The sequence below is a fragment of the Acomys russatus genome, chromosome 15 (assembly GCF_903995435.1).
Source record: "Acomys russatus chromosome 15, mAcoRus1.1, whole genome shotgun sequence".
Lineage (NCBI taxonomy): Eukaryota > Metazoa > Chordata > Mammalia > Rodentia > Muridae > Acomys > Acomys russatus.
This window is the reverse complement of record NC_067151.1, coordinates 2,056,008-2,077,452: the sequence shown is the minus strand read 5'-3', so window position 1 is coordinate 2,077,452 and position 21,445 is coordinate 2,056,008. Positions and strand designations below refer to the sequence as shown.

Here is a 21,445-nt window from a genome sequence, read left to right as displayed (position 1 = left end):
AGAAAACTGAAATTTTGAGGGAAAAAATAGAAACGAGCAAAACATTATTAATAGACTCACCAAGAGGAATATGAAGGATGTACAAGAAAGAGAAAATACCATACCCAAAAGTCAAAAAGGAAACAAGTGAATGTGATAAGAAGGTCATAATATAATTAAGGGACCAAACATTCAAAGTACAAGAGCGGAAATTCAAACTAAAGGCATGGGAAATCTATTCAGAAAATATTTTCAGATTTGGAGAAACAACAACATAAAAGATAGAAAACATTTAAACTCAAAACAAGATTTTAAAAAACCACTTCTTTACAACACATCATACTCAAAAACACAAAGAAATAATATCAAAAGCTGTAAAGGAAAAGCACATTATCTACACATGAGAGCCCATCATAATAACATCTGACCTTTAATCATCAACTCTAAACATCAACAAAGCATGAATGAGTTGGGGGGGGGTGTCTCCTCCTCAATTTCTGTATTGATTTTCAGTTTATGACCTAACTAAATATGAAAGTGAATATTGAAGTCATCTACTGTTTTAGTACCAGGAGCTACGGAACCTTTTGTGCTCATTTGTGTTTGTTGCCTATACACTTAAAATTGCTGTATCTTTTTGGGGGGGTCTGACGGGGTGAGACATTTTCTGTATAGCCCTGGCTGTCCTAGACTCACTTTGTAGACCAGGCTGGCCTCGAAATCACAAAGATCCACCTGCCTCTGGCTCCCGAGGGCTGTGATTAAAGGCCTGCACCACCACGCCGGGCTCTTATCAATGTAATTGTTACCTGATAATTATCATAATTATTCTTATTGTATATAGTTTGTTCATGTTAGAGAAAGAGCCACTTTTAACAAAAAAGGGGACATGTAGTAGTAGTAGTTTTGGTTTCTTTAAAAACTCAGTTATGTTATATAAACAAGTTTTTATTTTACTCCCATATCCCATGTGTAGGATATGGGACTGCCTTACTTTGTCCACAGCTGATAATTCCCAGAGTAGCTCAACAAAGGGCGCATGCACACACAAAGATTTTTTAAATTGAAGAGATTACAAATTAATAACCTAATTATTACCTCCAGATTTCAATAAAACAAGAACAAACCAGACAGTAAGTGACAGAAAACAAAGAAAGATCATGGAACAAATTTAACAAATGAAGACCCAAACAACAGTACATAAATCATGCAATCAAAAAGTTAGTTCTTGAAAAAATACCCAGGGTTGGAAAATATCTAGGCTAGAGCAAGGGATAGGACAGCAATTAACAAAAGCAGGAGAATCAGGAAGTGCTGGGGAGACGCAGTGAACTTCAGACTGCTTTAAAAACTTGCATTCCAAAACTCTGGAAAATATACAAGAATTGGATAAAATCCTAGCCAAATATGAACTACCAAAATTAAATAAAGATATAAACTATTTAAACCGATTCATAATAAACAAGGCTATAGCAGCAAAAGTCTCTTGGTTGCCAACTTGACTGCATATGGAAGGAAAACCCAAAAAACGGAGGCACACCTGTAAGTGACTTTTGTTAATTTGGCTTGGTTTCAAGTGGGTGGACCTGGACCTTTGAGGTAGGAAGACACGGCACACCTCTAATGCCTCGGCCACACTTTGTGCTGGAAGCCTGTAAGGAGGAGGAAGCAAGCTTTGGTGCTTTGCCTGCCTGCCCTTGCCTTGCTAGCAAGTCCTGGTATTAGAGCCTAACTCTTCAGGACTCCAGCATACACTGAAGAGGTCAGCTGTGACATCCAGCCTCACAGACTGACCAACTACTAGATTCTTGGACATTCAGTTCACAGGCAGGCACTGTTGGATTACCTAGAACACAGCCTGTAAGTCATTCTAATAATAATACCCTTCCTATATAGAGATTCATTTTATAAATTTTGTTACTCTAGAGAAGCCTGACTAACACAGTCTCCCACAAGGAAAAGGCCAAGACCAAAATGATTCACTGCTGAAGTCTACCAAACTATAAAATTTGAGATCAGTATTTCTCCAACTGTCCCACATAGCATAAGAGAATACATACTACTGAATTCATTCTTTAAAAAAACAAAAATCAAAAAAAAAAAAAAAAAAAAAAAAAAAAGGTATTGCTCCTGGTATCAAAACCAGATGACACACCAAAAAAAGAAAATTACAGATCTAGTCTCCTGATAAACACAGATGTGAAAACATTCAATTATCTGCCATAAATCAAATTTAAGAACAAACTACAAAAAACATATACCAGTTAATGAGGTTGGCTCAACATGTATAAGTCAAAAGATGTACAACACACAATTATGTATTTATTTATTTATGTATTTTTTTATTTATTTTATTTGTGGACAGGAAGCACATGGCCATCTCAATGCACAAATTATCTATGACAAAATTCAAATCCCTTCCTAATAAAAAGCCCTCAAAAACGAACAAGGAAAGAACAGCATACAAACAGAGCCAAGACTATCTGTAACAAACATATTACCCAACACTAGACAGAAAATATTTTTTTCCTCCAGAAACTGCAACAGGACAAGGTTATCCACTTTTATAACATAGTACTTAAGTGCTGGTTTCTGGTTTCTCTGAAGACTCAGTTGTGTCATGTGGTGTTTTGCAGAAAGCCGCAGTATGAGAGGTCATGTGATGTTTTTCTGGGAGAGAGGGCATATGATGCTTTGCTGGGAGCAGACAGAGGCTGCACGATGGTGGGAAGGAGATAAAAAGAACCAAGGACAGTGGGTCGAGACTCTTTGCATTTCTAGCTCTGCAACACTTCACTGGGCTTTGCTGGTCTGAGAGAAACGTCCCAGAGCACTCGTGGTACCCCACCTGAATCTGGCCACTTCCATGGACTTCTGATGATTTGGCAGAGCCTTGGTTTCTGCTGGATCGTGCCACCGCTGCAGATTCATGTGCTGTTTGGTATTGGCTATTGGACTGGACTGCTGGTATCCTGACAATACGGAGTGGAACTGGCCCAAGGAACTACATCTAAACAGGTCCAAAGCCTCTTTTTATTATTAACATTCTTTCTCCCCTTCTTCTGGTTGGTGGGTTAGAAGTGAGGTTGGAAGCCTAAATAAAGTAGCTTTTGAAAAAACCTAATCCTACATAGAACTATCTTACCTAGAATAGTAAGAGAAAGAAATAAGAGATGTAAATAGAAAAGTTATCTGTAACTGCATGTTAAACATACCTATATCTGAATAACTCTAAAGCCTTGACCAGAAACCTCTTAGGCCTGATACTTTCAGCAATGCTGCAGGATGCAAAAATATACATATCAGTAGCTTGCCTATAAGTCAATTAACAAACTTTCTAAAAACAGAAATATCCTATCTGTGATAGTTTAAAAGTAAATAAAACACCCAGGCATGAACCTAAGCAATAAAATGGAAAGCCTCTACAATGAAATCTTTAAGACCTGAAGAAGGAAACTAAAGACTGGTTCCAGACTGTTGGAATTAATATCGTGCAAAGATAAAAGTACCAAAAAGGAGCTAAAACAGATCCAATGCCAATCCTTATCAAAATTTTAGTGACTTTTTTTCACATAACTAAGAAAAAATTCATACAGCAACACAAAATACTCCAAAGAGCCAAAGCAACCTAAAACAAAGAATGCTACTGGAAAGCTATGGATGATGATACACTTGTAATCGCCAACACTTGAGGTGGTTAAGACAGGAGCATCACCATCAGTTTGAGAGCAAGCAACGTGGGCTACAAGATAAGCTCCAGAACAATCTGTTTCAGAGTAAGAAGATCCTGTTGAAACAATCAACCAGGGGCTGGAGAGATGGCTCACCAGTTACAGGCACTGGACGCTCTTCCAGATAATTTGCATTCATTTCCCAGCACCCACATGGCAGCTCATAACCATCTATAAGTCCAGTTCCAATGTATCCAACACCCTCTTCTGGGCCCCATAAGCACTGTATACATGTAGTATATATATATACAGATATAAATGCAGACATAAAACCCATACTCAAAGAAATTTTTAAAAAGAAAGAAAAAAAGGGAAGGGAGGGAAAAAAAGGAAGGGAGAAAAAAAAAAAAACCAAACCAACCAACACAGGCCAAAAACAATACTAAATATATTATAATTCCTGACTTCAAATTGTTCTATAGTGCCACAGGCAACATAGTATCAGCACAAATACAGTTATGCCCCACACCTACCCACTATCAAATTTATGACAAGAATATTAAAAAGAGACATGGAAAAAATCCTTTCCAAATAATGGTACAGGGAAACTGGATATTCACATGCAGAATAAATTAGATTCCTATCTCTCACCTTGCACAAAAATCAACTCATAATAGACCACAGACCTTAATATAAAACCTGAAACAATGAAATGTTGAAACATAAAGAAAACTCTTCCAAACACAGGGACTAACTTTCTGAAAAAAAGCCCAATAGCACAGGAAATAACCTCAAAAACTGACAGGTAGAAAAACATGAAACTAAAAGGCTTCTGTACAACAAAGGAAACAATCATCAGTATTAAAAGACAGTGTGAAGAATAGATGTGGGGCAGAAAATCACTACCAACAATACATTAGACAGAAGCTAACATCTAGAATATATAAACAAAAGACAACAAGATCTCCCAATTAATACTGAATAGACATTCTGAAAACAGCAAGGCAAGAGTGATGGCTCAGCAGTTAGGAGCCCTGGCTGCTCTTTCTACGGACTGAGGTTCAGTACCCACACCCACATAGCAGCTCACAACTCTCTATGACTACAGTCCCAGGGGTTCCATTGTCCTCTTCTGGTCTCTGGGGGCCCTGCATGCACAAAAGTATAGACACATATGCAGGCAAACCCCATACACACAAAATAGTAATAATTACACACACACACACACACACACACACACACACTTTTTTAAGTGACTAAAATTTTTTTTTAAATGTTCAACAAACTTAGCCACTTGGGAAATAATATAGTAGTGCTGAGAATGCACGGCAGGCAGGACAGCTAACACTAAAAGAATGGTAGAGAAAATATGCTGACACATCGGGAAGAGTAACCCCTTCAGTGTGGCCACTATGGAAATCAGTGTTCAGGTTTCTAAAAATACTAAAAATAAAAATGTCACCCGATGCAGAGATAATCTTTCTGGACATTTAGGAGAAAAGTCTACATACCAAAGAGCTGCCCCAAGGGGAAGAACCAGTCTAGATGTCCCATAAACTGATAAAAAGAAAATGTGGTTCATGTACACAGTAGAATTTTATTCAGCCTTACAGAAAACTGAAATCATGCCATTTACAGGCAAACAGATGGATTCTGCAATTGAATTAAACAAGGTAACTCAGGCTTGGAAAAGTCAACTACCACATTTTCTCCCATACACAGATCTTACATTTTAGTCATTTTACAAGTATATTAGGGGCAGGAAGAGTTCTCTAGAAAGGGATCTACAAAGGATACAAAGATATCTTAAGGGAGGGGGGAGTACATGAATTTGAGTCACAAAAACAGAAAGGGGCCAACTAGAAAGGTGGGGAAGAGACGAGGAGGAGGACAGGAGCAGGAGGGTCAGAAGCAGTCCATGTAAGAGAGTGCCACAGTGAAACCTGCTGCTTTGTGTGCTAACTTTAAAACTCAAGCAACAAGCCCGCAAGAGCGCTCAGCAGGGGAAGGTGCTTGCTGCAAAGGCTGACAAGGCTGAATCCCCAAGAAGGAGAACCAACTCTGAAAAGTTGTCATCTGACTTCTACCATGAGTCATGATGCACATATAAAACTTAATAAACTAAGTAAAAAAATGAACACCATGACTAAACCACTTGGGAAGGAAAGAGATTATTGGGCTTAGACTTCCACATCACTGTTCATCACTGAAGAAATCAGGACAAGAACTCAAACAGGGCAGGAACCTGGAGACAGGAGTTGGTGCACTGAGCCCTGGCCTGTTGGACACTCTTAATTTTAAGTTAATTCCAGAAATTTTGAAATGTATTTTTTCATGTCCCAGGCATTCACTGTCAATATACTATCCTTTAATGTTTTGAAAGGGAAAACTGAGTTCACTGTTTGAGACTTCACTAAATATGAGTAATACTTGCTATATACTAACTAAAATGACATCATCCTTTCTTTTGTTGTTTTGTTTTTGAGATGTGACTCTGTGTAGCCTAGGCAGAGCCTGAACAGGCCATGGAGGAGTACCGCTCACTGGTTTTCTCAGCTTCTGTATAGAACCCAGGACCACTAGTCCAGGGGTGGCCTTACACACTATGGATTGGGCCCTCCTCCGTCAATGTTTAGTTCTGAAACTGGCTTAAAGGCCTCTCTGCAGCCTGTCTTAAGGAAGCGTCGTTCAGCTGAGATTCCCACCTCTCTACTGACTCTAGTTTTTTCAAGTTGATATAAAACTAGCCAGCAGAGAAGATGAAATGGCTTTCTTTCAGATCTACAAAGGTAAAATAATTAATAACCAGTAGGCCTGCAGTATAGGACTGTTCTTATACCAGATGAACCCATTTGCCAATGCAGTGGGAAGAGCAGTATAAGGAAATGGGAGCTGTAAGTAACACACTGCACCTGGGCAACCTCTCTTACATGGCGCTTCAAGGTGGGTGGTGTACTGAAGGCCTGTACTGTAGAGCTTAACTTTATACTTCAAAGCACTAAGCAGGTAGGATGAACTTTTTGTATTAATCCAAAGCAGAGGTTGAAACTAAATGAACAATCAAAACTACTCCACATCATACATACAACAGATCTCACCGAAACAAAATGAAGAGAAAAACACAGCCTCCACTCATTCCAAAGAAAGACAACATGACAGCAAAAATATCAGATAGGGAAGATTGTAAAAGCACAGAATATTAAAAAATCAATACCACATGGAGACAAAACACTAAGCATTCAATAACATAGTCACATAACTTCAAAATAAATAGAAGGAAAAAAGTTTCAAGGGCTGGAGAGATGCCTCAGAGGTTAAGAGCCACTAACTGCTCTTCCAGGTTCAATTCTTAGCACCCACATGGCAGCTCACAACTCTCTGTAACTCCAAGATCTGACACCCATAGACATACCTGCAGGCAAAACACCAATGCACATTAAATAAAAATTGATAAATTTTTTTTTAAGTTTTGAAAGGAAATAAAACTTGTGTTCCAAATGGCTAAGAGATCTGAGTATCTGATTCTCACTGACTAACGAAAGGAAGACAGAAAATCAGGAAAGGCTAAATAAAAGATTTGAATATTATCAAACAAAGCAGCCTAACAGATGTGCTAACAGTGAAATTAAATCAACAATCAACATTTGAGAGATTCCCAGGAAACAAAAATAATCAAAAACTGAATAATGTGCTCCTAAAAGTCAATTATTCCAAGAAAATATTGGGCTGGATTGAACAGACACACCACCAGGAAAGAAAAAGTTCAAGTTCCAGGCCAAACTGAGTTATTTATATGGTTAAGACCTTGTCTCAAAAGGGGCTGGGTGTGGGGAGAATAGTGGGATGTACAGTTGGTAGAGTACTTGCTTGGCACACACAAAACCCTGAGCTTCAGCCCCAACACTGCAGGGGGAGAACACACCTGTAACCACGGTGCTGGGGAAGCAAAGGAAAAGATCAGAACTTCTGTTATACAGTAAGTTCAAGTTCTGCCTAGTCTACACAAAGCTGCATCTGAAAAACAAAACAAAAAAAGAAAGGGTGCTGTCATTTTAGTTAATGTACAACAAGAAATACTCATATTTAGTAATGTCTGAAACAATGAAGTTAGTTTTCCCTTTCAAAACATTAAAGCAAATTAGGATTGACAGTGAACGTCTGGGACATGAAAAAATACATTTCAAATTTTCTAGAATTAACTTAAAATTAAGAGTACCAACAGGCCAGGGCTCAGTGGGTAAAAGTAATTGCCACATCGGACTGAAGATCTGAGTTCAATTTCCAGAACCCAGTAAAGGGCCAGCTGTACTGGTGGTGAGCATATGTAAAGTGACAGGAATGGCAAAGGAGAATCAGGCACAGGCCTGGTACCCAAGAATGCAGTGCAGAAACCAGTGACTGCAGCTCAACAATCTAAGACAGGACCATATGTAAATGTGGTCCTCTGACATCTGCACATGCACTGTGGCGTGCATATGCCCACAGTTACACACATGAACAGAAATGAAATAAACATTTACAAATAAAAAGAACGTCCAACTCAGTGTAGTACTGCAAGCCAGGAAAGAAGGGAAGAAAATATTTGTAAACAATATAAACCCTTCATAGGCAATCAATTCCTCATCTCCAAACAGGACCTATTTGCAAAGGCAAACAGCCACCTGAAAGCAGGATGCTAATTCAGACCTTCCCACCTTAAACTCCTGTGGTATAAACCTCAGCTACATAGTAAAGGCACCTACTATTTATCATCATACTTTAAATGAAGAACACATTTTAGGTCCTAAGCAACCAACTCATATGCAGAGTCATATGAGTGAGTGTGCAGGTGTGAGTTTGCTGTAACTGTTTTAAGTTAAAGAAAGAACAGAGGTCACTAACGTGGAAGCCATGGTTCCCAGCATTCCTAGCTGTATAAAACCTTCTATGCTCATTATTAGCCAAAGCAAAGTGCTGTTCACAATGAACAACTACAATGAGTGTAATTGGTCTCCTTTCCCATACAAAACAATGGAGGTTTGGAGCAGGTTACAGTGACACATGCCTGTGATCTAACCAATCCTAAGGTGGAGGCAGGTAGGTTGTGAGGCTGAGGGGAGCCTAGGTGTCATAGTGAGACCCTCCCTCACAAAGGCTTCAAATGTCAGAGTTTTGCAATTTTCTACAATTGCCTAACTAATAAAAGGAAAGCTACTCAATCTTGCCAACATGGTGGCAAACTGTGGCCCACGGGCCACATCCAAGCTGCCTTTCTATGTCCTCCAAGCTTAGAATAGCTTTACATTTTTAAGTGATTATGGAGCAAACAAGCAAATATGAAAATAGTATGAATTTTGATTTTAGTGTCTGTCATGAGTAGAGCCATGTCTGTCCCTTTAAACACTCTTTATGGCTGTTGAGCACTACACCAGTGACTGGAGTAGCTGTCATAGCACCTGTTCTGCAACTGACTCTTATTAACCCAGTGTGCCACTACTGCTCTAAAATTATTCTAGTGTAACAGGGAATACCTAGGAATATAAATTCTGAAGCAGATATATGTAGTCCTATCAAGCCAGGGTTTTTACTTTGAGAACACGGTATGTAAACACTAATGTTAAGCCACAACTGCTTTTCTCTCTCATCATCTGCTTTTACAGCAAAGGTAGAAAGATCAATCTGGAAACTTAGCTGTATAGCTAAGCACATGTGCAGCTGGCACAAATTTTTGAGTATTGTAAATTAAGTCACTAGAATTTTTTTTTAGGTTTTTTCATTAAACTTAAATATATTTACACCATCTCCCTCTCTCTCCTATCCCAAACCATTCATAGCCTCCTCTTCTTTAACATACATCCAGTATGACTTTGCTGTCTCTTGCTGACATAAATAGCATGACCAAATGCATCTTGGAGAGGAAAGTGCTCTTATAGTTGTGGCCATAACGAAGGGAAGTCAGGGCAGAAACCTGGATGCAAGAGCTAAAGCAGAAGCCACGGAGGACTGCTTGTTAACCTGCTGTCCACAATTTATTCAACTTGCTTTGGAATACAAGCCAGGACCACTAGCCCAGAGGTGAGGTGACAGTGGCAACTGCAGGTTGGGCCCTCCCACATCATTAATCAGTAAAATGGCCCCCACAGACTTGCCAATATGCTAATGTGATGAGATATTTACTCAATTGAGGTTCCTTCTTCTCAGATGACCCTACCTAGCTTGTGTCAGGTTGACCAAAGAAACTAGCCAACAAACACATAAATGAATGAATGAATGAATAAATAAATAAATAAATAAATAAATAAATACAACCTGCTGAGTCAGTCGAATGAAAGCCCTGATTGAACTTCTGAGTGAACGTGTTGTCAACATATGTCAGAAATGCCAAGGACCTAGCCTCAGACCCGTGGAAGTACGCAAAAGCTTCCTTTTTGGTTCTTGTGTGGATGTTGACAGTGTGTGCAGAAAAAAAATCCACCACATCTTTCTCTCCCCAGCCTGAAGACTCTTCCTCTCAGAGATTGCTCCTACCTAAATTAGCTAAACTTGTCTCCTGTATGCCCTGAACACTTGCTCCTTGTTCATCTGTAAGCAATAACTCCATCTTCCTACTAATGCACTGAGCTTTCTGGTGCTTCAGCCTCTTAAGCAGACAGCATGGATCCCAGCTTTCAGACTTTGTGTCCATCTGTCCTTCCCTCATTACTTTGCTGCCCCAGTCAGTTCCATCTGTGTCACTGAAGCCAAGTGCTGCCTGCATGTATGTTTCCAGGGCTGCCACTTGGTATTAGATAACTAATCAGGCATGCATGCCTAAGGAAGGTTAATTCTCCCTCTCTTGGCAGTTGTTAATTGCTTCTATAGCTCACATTTTTTAAAGGGGTGTACAAGAGATAGTAAGGAAGCTGAGTCAGGAGGATTGCCCCAAGTTCAAGGCCAGCATGCTACATAAGTAACAGAACACCTAATTGTACCAAGTTATGACACTGTGTCAAAACACAAAAACAGAAAAAGTTAAGCAAATAAAGGAGTAGTGAGGAAATCAGGCTCAGGAACAAAAATCATCATCATCATCATCATCCTACAGCATAGTGGCAGAGGTTGACATTATAGCTTTGAGTAAAGATTCCTCAGTTCTTTTTTTTTTTTTTTTTTAAGAAAATTTTAAAAAGCAGGGAAAATTAGTCAAACAGAAATCCACAATAACTAGAAAATTCTAAGACATGCTAATAACAAAATAGGTCTTCAGTGCATGTCAAAATTCTAAGGGCAAAGCTATCAGGTCACATAAAATGGGAAAGTCACCTACTCTCTGCCCTGTTCTCTTATCAACTACATACTGAGTGAGTAATCTAGCAAAGACTATCCAGGGCTGCACAATGCCTAGTCCCAGGAGCTGATTCATCATGCCATGTTGTAGCTTAATGTTTTCTAGTATTTCTTATCCTTTATGGATCATCTCCAAAGTTCTGCCTGCCTATCCCCAGGCCCACAGTGGCTTTCTGTGTGCTAAATGAGCCCACCTTGTTAAAGTGCCATGCAGCTCAAAAGCTGACTAACAAAAGATACTGAGAGTGGCCCTGACACAATTCCCAGGAGTCCTCAGAATGATGGGCTGAGGATGGAGTAGAGGAGCTTTAGTTAAAGACAAAGTAAAAGTTTTCCCTGAGTTTACCTTCATATGAAAATCAAGGCACAAATCCAAATAGCTTATGAGAACGGGTTCTGCCCTTGTCACATGGGAGTAGGATCTGTGACTCAGCACGGAAACATACCGTTTCTTTGGTAGATGTAAAAGCAAAAATTAACTTTAAAACTTTCTAGGATCAGGAAGTCAGAAGACAACTTTAAAGTGTTACTAAACTTTATTTTAGAGTAAGGCAGCTGTGTTAGGAAAGCTGGGTTACTGAGATATGTAAAAACCAAAGCTGGAACTTTCAAAGTCATACATTTTCCAAACTGAATCACATCTAGTTATGAAAGCTTTTGTTATGTTAGGTTTTAAAGAAAAGGTCTCGGGTATCCCAAGCTAGCCTCCAATCAGCGATGAGGCCAAGATCAAGCAGGCAACATCTTCCTGCTTCCACCTCCCAGGCATGCACCACCACCACTTGGAGCTATGAGGCATTTTTAAGCACTATTGGCTCAATATGTCTGAGTTCACAGCTGCAGGAGCAGCAGCACTGGGAAGCAGTGGCACCTTGTCCTGCTGCAGCACAAACAGGCTTATGTGGCTCCTCCTGCACCCAATGCCTGCACTACCTTCCCTCAGCGGCTATGAACCTCAGACGAACTTTTCACTGCTTGAAGATAAAAGATTCCCACTATAGACAGCATTTATTTGTCCTAAAATCTGTTGCATACAATTAATTCCAAACTGGCACAAACAGATAACAATGTGAGGGGAATTCAGGAATAAATCCAATATAATTATAGTTTGGGCTAGCTATACTGAAAACCTCACACAGCTGTAGTCTGCTGTCACCCTCTGTCCCGGTCTTAAGGACCTTCCTCTGGATGCTACCTTCACTCTTTTCAGTGTACTCATCTTCTCCAGGCCTGTACAATGTGAGCCATTCTGCCCTCCAGCTTTTACGGAGAATTGCTATGCTTGTAGGCATTTCCCTCACCCACTGAATCCTGTATATACACACACATGTTCTTTCTCCTTTCTCAGTGATCCTGGAGACTGAAGCCAGGGCCTCACTGATGTTGGGAAAACACTTTTTAGGCTATGGGCATCTTCTCAAGAGTCTCCTCCCAAGTGTGATCTCCAGCCACTCTCCTTTCACCAGCAGAGGGAATATTGCTTCCATAGCTCCCTCCCGTCCACAACCTGCTTTTTCTTTCCAGGCAGCTTTCTGAAAAGTGTCTGAAGCTCACGCTCATCTCTGCTCCACAGGCCAATGGATACTACGTGATGATATCATTCACCAGCACAACCTTTAACAACCTTGGAAACAGTGCACTGACCAGCTCTGGGTCTGTTGTGTGTTCTCTAACCTAGAACTACATCAACCTTTCAAAATAATTCAGAGAATCTTAAGTATGAACAACACAATAAATTTAAGCTAATCAGAACTAATATGTAAGGCCTGGGGATGGAGCCCAGTGGCTAGAATGCTTCCTAGAATGTCCAAAGACTTGGGCTCCATCCCCATCGCCACATAATCCAAGTACAGTGGGACACACCTATAATCTCAGTGCTCAGAGGTTGAGGCAGACCTTCAGGGTCACTTTCACTACTGACACCTTGTCTTACACACTTGATAGAAACAGGAGCAGAGCAGCTCTTAGGATGCACAGAACACACTGCAATGACACTGTGTCACAGCATAAGAACAAAGAACAAGACCAACCCCACTCAGGCCAAGGGACTACATCATCCCCCACTCCAACCCACCATCCACCTCATCCCCATTATGCCTTGTTTTGCAGTACTACCTATAGGAGGCAGCTCAGGAATCAAGCCAATCAAAAGCCTAAAGAAGGATAAATTGATCAGGGACAGGATACAGAGCTACAGATAAGCCTGGCTGAGTACCATACTCTACAGAACACTGGACAGCGACTGACAATCCCTAAAACATACAAGCGGAGTTTCCTGCTGTGATAACACTCCAATCAAAAGCAGCTTAGGCAATGAAAGGGTGGGACTACACTTCCAGCCACATTACATCAATGAGGGAGGTCAGGCAAGGGAATCAAGCAGACACCATGAGGGAATGCTACATGTTGGCTCCCTCACATACTCATGCTTATATTTCTTACATTGTCCAAGATGACATGCCTAGGGCCAGGTGCTCCTCAGATATTCTACTATAGGCTGTATCAAATTGAAGATAACTAGGGCAGCTCCTGAAGTGGTACAGTACAAGCAAGAATTCTTCCATAAACAAGTAAACATAAATCAAGAATCCATTCTATGGCTGCATATAAACTACTAACACTCTTAAAGGACATTCCAAACTGAAACTATGGAATGAAACAGTAGTGCTGTGAAGTCACTAGAGTCCAAGCGACCTGGAGCTGGGGAGGGCTCCCCTAGTCAAAGGCTTCCCTAGCATGGACAAGGCCTGGGAGTGGAGGCAAGAGAACACAACTTTGGCCTCTCAGCAAAGTACAGGCAAGCATAAACAAACAAGATTCTTCGGTGGGGCACTGCCACACACTTACAAACTCATGTCAACGCCACTATGTACCCTGGGAACGGTGAGTTCCAGATCGTCCTGAGCCACAGGAATGAGGCAAAGCTCCAAAGGAGAGATTCTGCTACATGTATTACATATTCTGCTTTCAAAAGAGACTAAATTTCTTTATTTTTGTTTTCTACGTATTTTTTGTTTGTTTTGGAGTCTTTTGCTTGCTTGCTTGTTTGTTTGTTTGTTTGTTTGTTTTTGCTATTCAGACAGATTTCTCATTATATAGACCAGGCTGGTTTTGAATCAATCTTCCTTTCTGATCAAAGAGCTCACTTCACAGAGTGAACAAGCAAGCTCCTTTAAGTTACAAAAATGTTCTAATGATAAATAGAAATTAGCCCCATGTTTCAAGAAATTAATCATGAACTTGCTAGTTCCTGTTTAAAAGTTGTGAAATTTAGCCAGGGAGGGGTGGTAATGGCGGCAAGCTGCTCTGCAGGATGGTATAAACACTTTGAGAGGCCCCTGGCAGCTATCAACTGAAGTTTAACAGACTCTACAGCATCTTGTAGTTTTACCCAGAACAGTGCAAAGTTGAAATCCAAAGTATCATTTCTACCACCAGAACAACACCCAACAGTGGATGATACACACCATGTAGAGGACAGTACCAAGGAGTACCAGTACAACAGTCACAACAATGCTGGGGCCACCTAGCTCCTGACGGCAATACCAAAGACAACGAGGGGTCCCTGCACCAAACAAGGCCATTTGGTCACACACAAAGCTCAAGTCTGTGGAACAGGATTTTCCTCCTCTCAACCTTGTGAAGTCACATGACTAATATTTTTCTATCTTAAGATAGTCAAGTTGGCTGGGATGTTGCCTTTAATCTCAACACTCAGGAGGCAGAGGCAGGTGGGTCTCTGTAAGATTGAGGCCAGTCTGATCTACAGAGTGAGTTTCAGGGCAGCCATGGCTATACAAAGAAACCCAGTCTCAAAATAGCAAACAAACAAAAAAATAAAATCAAGCTGATCTTTGATCAACTGATACAGAAGCAAGTCTGTGCTGTGCTGTGCTGGCTGACCAGGGGCCCAGCAATGGTTCAAAGCATTATCACCACCAGAAACCAAAGCAATCACATAGGTCTAGTTATTAAGATCAACCCAAACAAGATACTACTATTCTGACCAGCTACCCACTGCCCCCATGTAAAGAGACCTCATGGGAACAAAATGGCAAATGCTAGCCATCTCAGTCCATGAAAGTTGCCACACTGCTATGGCTCTGAGCTGTGAGCCACCTTCCCACTCCAGGAGCACTGGTCATCTAAGGTCCTGTGTCCAACAAGCTCCTGATGATGATCAGCACTGACAGGGAACAGAGCATCATAGACTACGCTACCCACTTGGGCAATGTCACCAAGGCCAGTCTAATGCCATTACCAAGACATACCTGGAAAAGAGATGGTGCTGCTCACAAAATGTCCCTTTGAAAAACCCACCAATTAATAATAATGATAATAATAATAGTAGTAGTAGTAGAAAAACCCACCAATTGTCTTATGAAGTCCACAGGAGCCAGACATAGTTCTTCATTCTTGTAATACCAGCATGCAGGAGGTAGAGGCAAATCAGCCTGGGCAACATGAAATGATGTCTTTAAAAAATAATAATAGGCAGGTTGTGGTGGCGCACCCCTCTAATCCCAGCACTTGGGAGGCAGAGGCAGGCAGATCACTGTGAGGTCGAGGCCAGACTGGTCTACAAAGCGAGTCCAGGACAGTCAAGACTACACAGAGAAACCCTGACTTGAAAAAAAAATAGTAATAATAATAATAATCAACAGGGAAAAAAGCTTTTATAGAACACAATGCAAAACATAGCTTGTGTGGGATGACATTCCTTGAATGAGGTAGCTACCTCCTTGAAGCTCTTAACACCCATGCTAATTTGACTGCTGTAGTCCACAGTGGTGAAGGAAAAGAGAGAAGGGGGTGGGGGGGAAGGGGGGGCGGAATCAAACTATCTGGAAAGAGAGAGGTGAGGGTAGAGGGCACTGCTTGGCACAGCTTGGTGATATAGCAAAGCCCCAGCTACCTAGGATACTATAAAGTAGGAGGGCTGCTTGAGCCCTGAGTTGCAGCATTTCCAGCCTGTAGGAAGCATAGGTGGTCAGTGGTCAATGTGGTGGGAGGAGAAAGGAGCCCTGCTAGAATAGCAATGCAGTCTTCATCTGTCATCACAGTCATCAGAATACAGGCTAAAAAACACACTTTTAAAAACCAGGGGCACAGATTTTTAGGGGAGGGGGTAGTGTCGGGCTCGTTGCTTGATTCTGATACTCACTACATAGTACATGCTACTCTAGAACTACACGTACTCCTCAGGTTTCAGCCACCTGGAAGGGCTGAGACTGCAGGCAGGCATGAGCCCCTACGCCTGACTTGGTCACACTTACTTATGTAAGTAACAGAAGCTGGAAACCAACTGCTTTAAGAGCAGAGAGGGAAAAATGAACAGGCATATGGCCTGAGGGAATGAGGGTAAAGAGGCTCAGACTAGGGTGAGTCACAGAGATGTCTAGTCAGACAAAGCTGTCAGAACCAATCAAGGCTGTACACTTACCATCTGTTCATTTTACTAAAGCAAGATTATCTTCAGCATTTACTGACTTGGACGTATGTGTGACCATCACCTCGACCACTGCACATTGCAGCAAGAAAGCCCTCAGAGCTACCAAACACTGAGCAGCACTATGCTCTTAAGCTTCCCAGTCTAAGAGCCGGGAGCCAAAAAAAACTTTGATATTAATGAACTGCCCAGTCTTGAGTATGTTGTTACAATGGAATATAGAATAAGACAGCACCCAAAGAAATGAAAAAGTGATATAAATCCAAATTACACTCAAGATGCAAGTCAGCAAGGCACACGAAAGTCAAAGAACCAAATAAATGAGATGTTTTCCAAGTCTACATACAGGGACAATCAATACTATCAAGACACCACCACTTCCCAAACTGAGCAAAAGATTTAACTCAATCTCAGTCAAAATACTAAGTTAGTTTACGGGACTTAGCAAAATGAGTCCAAGATTTTTAAGTTTATACACAAAAGATCCAGAATAGCCAACTTATATTAAGTTGAACCTCAAGATTGTGAAGCTGGACTAATCAACTGTGAGACTAGTGAAGGATAGGGGAACATGCAGGAGCACAGAGCACCACGCTGTAGAGCATCTTTCTACCCAGTGCTGCTAGAGGGACTAACACAATGATGAATCTAGCCACTGGAGAGGTGGTTCAGTGGTTAAGAGCCAGGGCCTGGTTCAATTCCCAGCATGTACATGGCAGCTCACAACCACCTGTAACTCCAGTCTCAGGGGAGGCTACTTCCTCTCCCGACCTCAGAGGGTGCCAGGCAAACAAACACTTGGTGCACTGACATAGACACAGACAAAACAAAACACCCATACACAATAAATAAATAAATATATAGATGAATAAATAAGTAGGAAAATAATACTGGAATCCACCCACAGACCCACATTCTTCACAGCAATCAAGCTGATCAATATCTAAATGTGAAACATATAACATAACTATTTAAAACTTCTCAAAGTACCCAAGACGCTGAATCACAGGAGTAACAGGACAAACTCATAAAGCAGATAATGGACGGATAATTTGGATATAGTTAACATTTTCTACCTCGTAAATGACAATGTCCGCTGGTTGGTGGTAGCACACTCCTTTAGTCCCTGCACTCAGGAACTAAGTGGATCTCTTAGTTCAAGGCCAGCCTAGCCAACAATGTGAGTCCAGGACAGCCAAGACTGTACAGAAAAACCCTGTCTCAAAACACAAAAAAGAAGAAAGGGGGGGGGGGCAACAACCATGTCTAGAGAATGAAAAGAGGCTACAAAACAGAGAGACATGTTTGTAAAACTTGATAAAATTAGTAAGAACTACTAAACCTCACCAATAAGAAAACAGCTGGGGCTGGGAAGATGGCTCAAGCATCATAGTGCTTGTGGCAGCAAACATAAGGACTTAATTTCCGTTCCTAGTACCCAATGTAAAAGCTAGATGCAATGGCACGTATTTACAACCCCAGTGCCTGAGAAAGCTTGTTGGCCATCCAGGCTCGCTAGATCAGTGAGCTCCAGGTTGAGGAGATAGATACCCTGCCTCAAAAAGTGAATAATGTACTTATTTGAATTCTGGCCACTACATAAGCATGTATGTATCCACATGAGCACACACAAAATAAGTAAATTTAAAAGAAGGAAAAGGATACATAAACGAGAACTGAGTATATGAATATTCCTTATCATATACTGAGCAGGAAAATTAAAATTAAAATATGACACTGCCACATACCTACTGGAACAGCCAAAATCAAGATACAGATACCATCAACCACTGGCAGGATTTTGTAGAACAACAGGATGCTCTTGTTGCTACTAGAAATACAACAAAAGAAAGACTTTGGAAGACTTCTTGGTTGTTGCATATAAAATGATACAGACTTAACACAACTGTGCTATTTGTTGTCTACATAAACTCACGCACAAGGGGGCTAGAGAGATGGCTCAGTGGTTAAGAGCACTGTCTACTCTTCCAAAGGACCCAGGTTCAATTCCCAGCTCCCAACTGTCTGTAGCTCCAGTTCCAAGGGATCTGACACCTTCACACCAATACACACAAAATATAATTAAATAAATTATGTTTTAAAAAACTCACACACAAAGAAAAGCCTGTATGTCTACCTCAAAGACCTACATGTGGATGTTTCTAGCAGCTTCATTCATAACTTCCCAAACTTACAGCTAATCAAGATATCCAGGAGGTCAACAGATGAAGCTAGGTTCAGACAGACAGTAGTGTGTTCTACACTAACGGGAAAGAAGCATTAAAGAGATGAGAGAAGACATGAAGGAATTTTGAGTGCATATTACCCTAAAAAACAACTGTGAAAACTCCATACTGTATGAGTCATCACAGCTCAATACATAGCCTGAGGAAGGCCAAACAACAGAGACTGAACAAAGATTACAGGCGGCCAGGGTCTGGGAGATAGGGACAGGAAGGAAAGACCTCACCTAATACAGTATGGCAGATACACATCAGGACATATTTGTCAAAACATAGAATGGGCAGCAGCTTGACGTGGAAATGTTAGCGATATCGGTCTGTCTAAACTACAAAGACCCAGCTCTGCTCAAGAATTTGGACACTGGGAACGAAGGCCAGACAGGGATACCTCTGCTCCTTCCTTTCAACTTCACTGTGAACCTAAAACAGACCTAAAATAGACCAATTCTTTAAGGAAAAAAAAAATTTTTTTAAACTGTTACAGAGGAAAAACCTCACATTATTATTCTTAAGTTTCAAGAAATAAGAAATTAACAACTTCCAGGGCTTTTTCAATATGAGACAAAATAAAAATAGATAAATATGATAATAGCCAGGCATTTTATATTATGGAAACCCAGTGTTTCTCACAGGTAAATAAGTCAGCAATAACTTACCACTCTGTCTGTCTGTGGGTCTTTTTTCAGGTCTCACACACAGTAGACAGTTGTTCTGCCTGAGCTACAGCACCTTCATCCCACACATGCATCCTTTTTTTTTTTTAATTTAAAAATTTTCAATTAGATACATTCAAAGTATCAACCAAACAGCTGCACCATTGTTTGTTCTGTTTTTGCAGTTACAGAGTGGTATTCAGTTAATAGAGCAGTTCTTCCACAGCAGGTGCATCAGAGACAACTAAAGACCTAAAACCTATCCCCCTATGTAACCAGATTTCTCTATGCACCAACAAAAAATAGCTTCAATTTCCATGGCAATCACAGCTCAATTCTATGCCATGCCAGATTAGCAGCTACGGAAAATACTACCAGGGCAAGGTTATCTAAAGAAACACAGAAACTACCATATTGGTTCAAAAACAAATTTTACCACCTTGCACTTCAATTTTTCTCTTTCAAAGGCATGAGTTGTACACAAGGGTGTTAAATACTTCATAGCCAAGAAACAAAACTATGCTGGAGCCTACTGCGTCTTCCTCTTCCTCTTGCCTATGCTTTTTAGCCGTGCAGTTCCTTAGTTCTGCAGGGCATTATCCTCCACTCGGTTGCCTTTTGAACAACACTCAAAAAATAACTAGGAGATATCTGGGCCCTGGGTCCTTCTCTTTCATTTTTCCCCTTCAGGAGGCACGATGGAGGCTTTCAGTTCTCTTTCCTAAGGAGCTTTGTCCACCTCTCCCACAGCTCCCAATCTCCCTCTATAGCAGGTGTGGTCCTCTACCCCTCTGACATTCTCTCAGAAGCTGACTGGTACATCACGTGGCACCCAGTACTGCCGCTTTTGCTCCATGGATTTGCACAAAAAACACATATGGTGGGGGAAGGAGTAGGATGAAGAAGAAAATGGAAAATAATGTAATTATATTTAAATTAAATTAAAAAGAACACATAGGTTGCCCTTTTTCTTCTGATGAGGATCTCCTTTGTTTTTCTTCAGTGATACACAGAGCTCATGAATCTTTCTGTAAAATTGTATTTAACTGCCCACACAGCAGCACACAAAATTCTAAGAAATATACTTCAAATAAAAATTAAAATGAAAGAAAATAAGAAATAATAATTTTCTAAGACCTCTCCCCCCGCCCCCGGGGGGTTGGTTCCAGACAGGGTTTCTCTGTGTAAGCCTTGGCTGTCTTGGACTCACTTTGTAGATCAGGCTGGGATTAAAAGCATGCCCAGCTTATAACAATTTTCTAAATGCTTCAAAATACAGCTCACTAAAGAATCAGCCTCCCAAATCTCCTGGCATCCCTGCACACAGGTATCCATGATGCCCTCAGTCTACAAAACTGTACATGTTTAACACAGGATCAACCAGCTTTCTACGATGATCTAAAAGTATAAAATAAAATCCCAGCTCCTTCTGAATTTACCTACTAATCCATAGCTCCTCTTGATTGATTTAGAACTATTTAGGTATTCATGACTAGCAATCTTTAGCTACTGTGGTGTCTCCAGTAGGCAAAGAGAGGTGAGCACGATCCAGCAATGAGGCACCCAGCAATGCAGCCTCACCTGGCTTCACCCAGCAACCACATTCCCAGCCAACCAGCTGCTCACAGCCAACAATAAACCTTCCTACTCCATTTCTAACCTACAGGATTTACCATTTACTATTTCAGTATGTTTGAACTCCTAAAATTTGGCTACATGCTTATATATGCAGTGTATATATCCGATCAAAATGAAAACTCCATTTCAGTCAGGCGTTACTACATTTTGTTAGCTTCTTGGATAAAACTGCTCATTTATACTAAATAGAGACATCATTACTTCATATGTTCATGTTAGTAGAGACCAAGCCTCTTTAAAGACTTTTAAACCTAAATCTAAAATTATAATGACTGTGTACACACACACACAAACACACACACTCAAATCTTTTACAATTACTTGTGCTATTTAAAAATATAACTTCATTATGTTCAGAATCTGAACAAAGAAAACAATAAGATCATGTTTCCATTACTATAACGCTAGGGGCTAGAAAGATGGCTCAGAGGGTAAAGCGCCACATAAATAAGGGAGTGCAGATCTCTACAACTCACATAAACATCAGTGCTCAGGAGGCAGTGAGAG

The 21,445-nt window shown here is 40.7% G+C and overlaps 1 protein-coding gene across 4 annotated transcripts in view; it reads right to left on the bottom strand.

Annotated features, from left to right (window-relative positions):
* The window catches only part of Tbl1xr1 (TBL1X/Y related 1), a 146,482-nt gene that overhangs the window by 102,293 nt on the left and 22,744 nt on the right, over positions 1–21,445 (bottom strand). The window contains exon 1 of one of the 4 annotated variants that reach the window (XM_051156968.1): positions 18,153–18,255. The exons of the other annotated variants lie outside the window; for them this stretch is intronic. The gene's annotated coding sequence lies outside the window, so the exon portion shown is untranslated. Of the gene's footprint in view, positions 1–18,152; positions 18,256–21,445 lie in introns of those variants that run through there. 4 annotated transcript variants of the gene reach the window in all.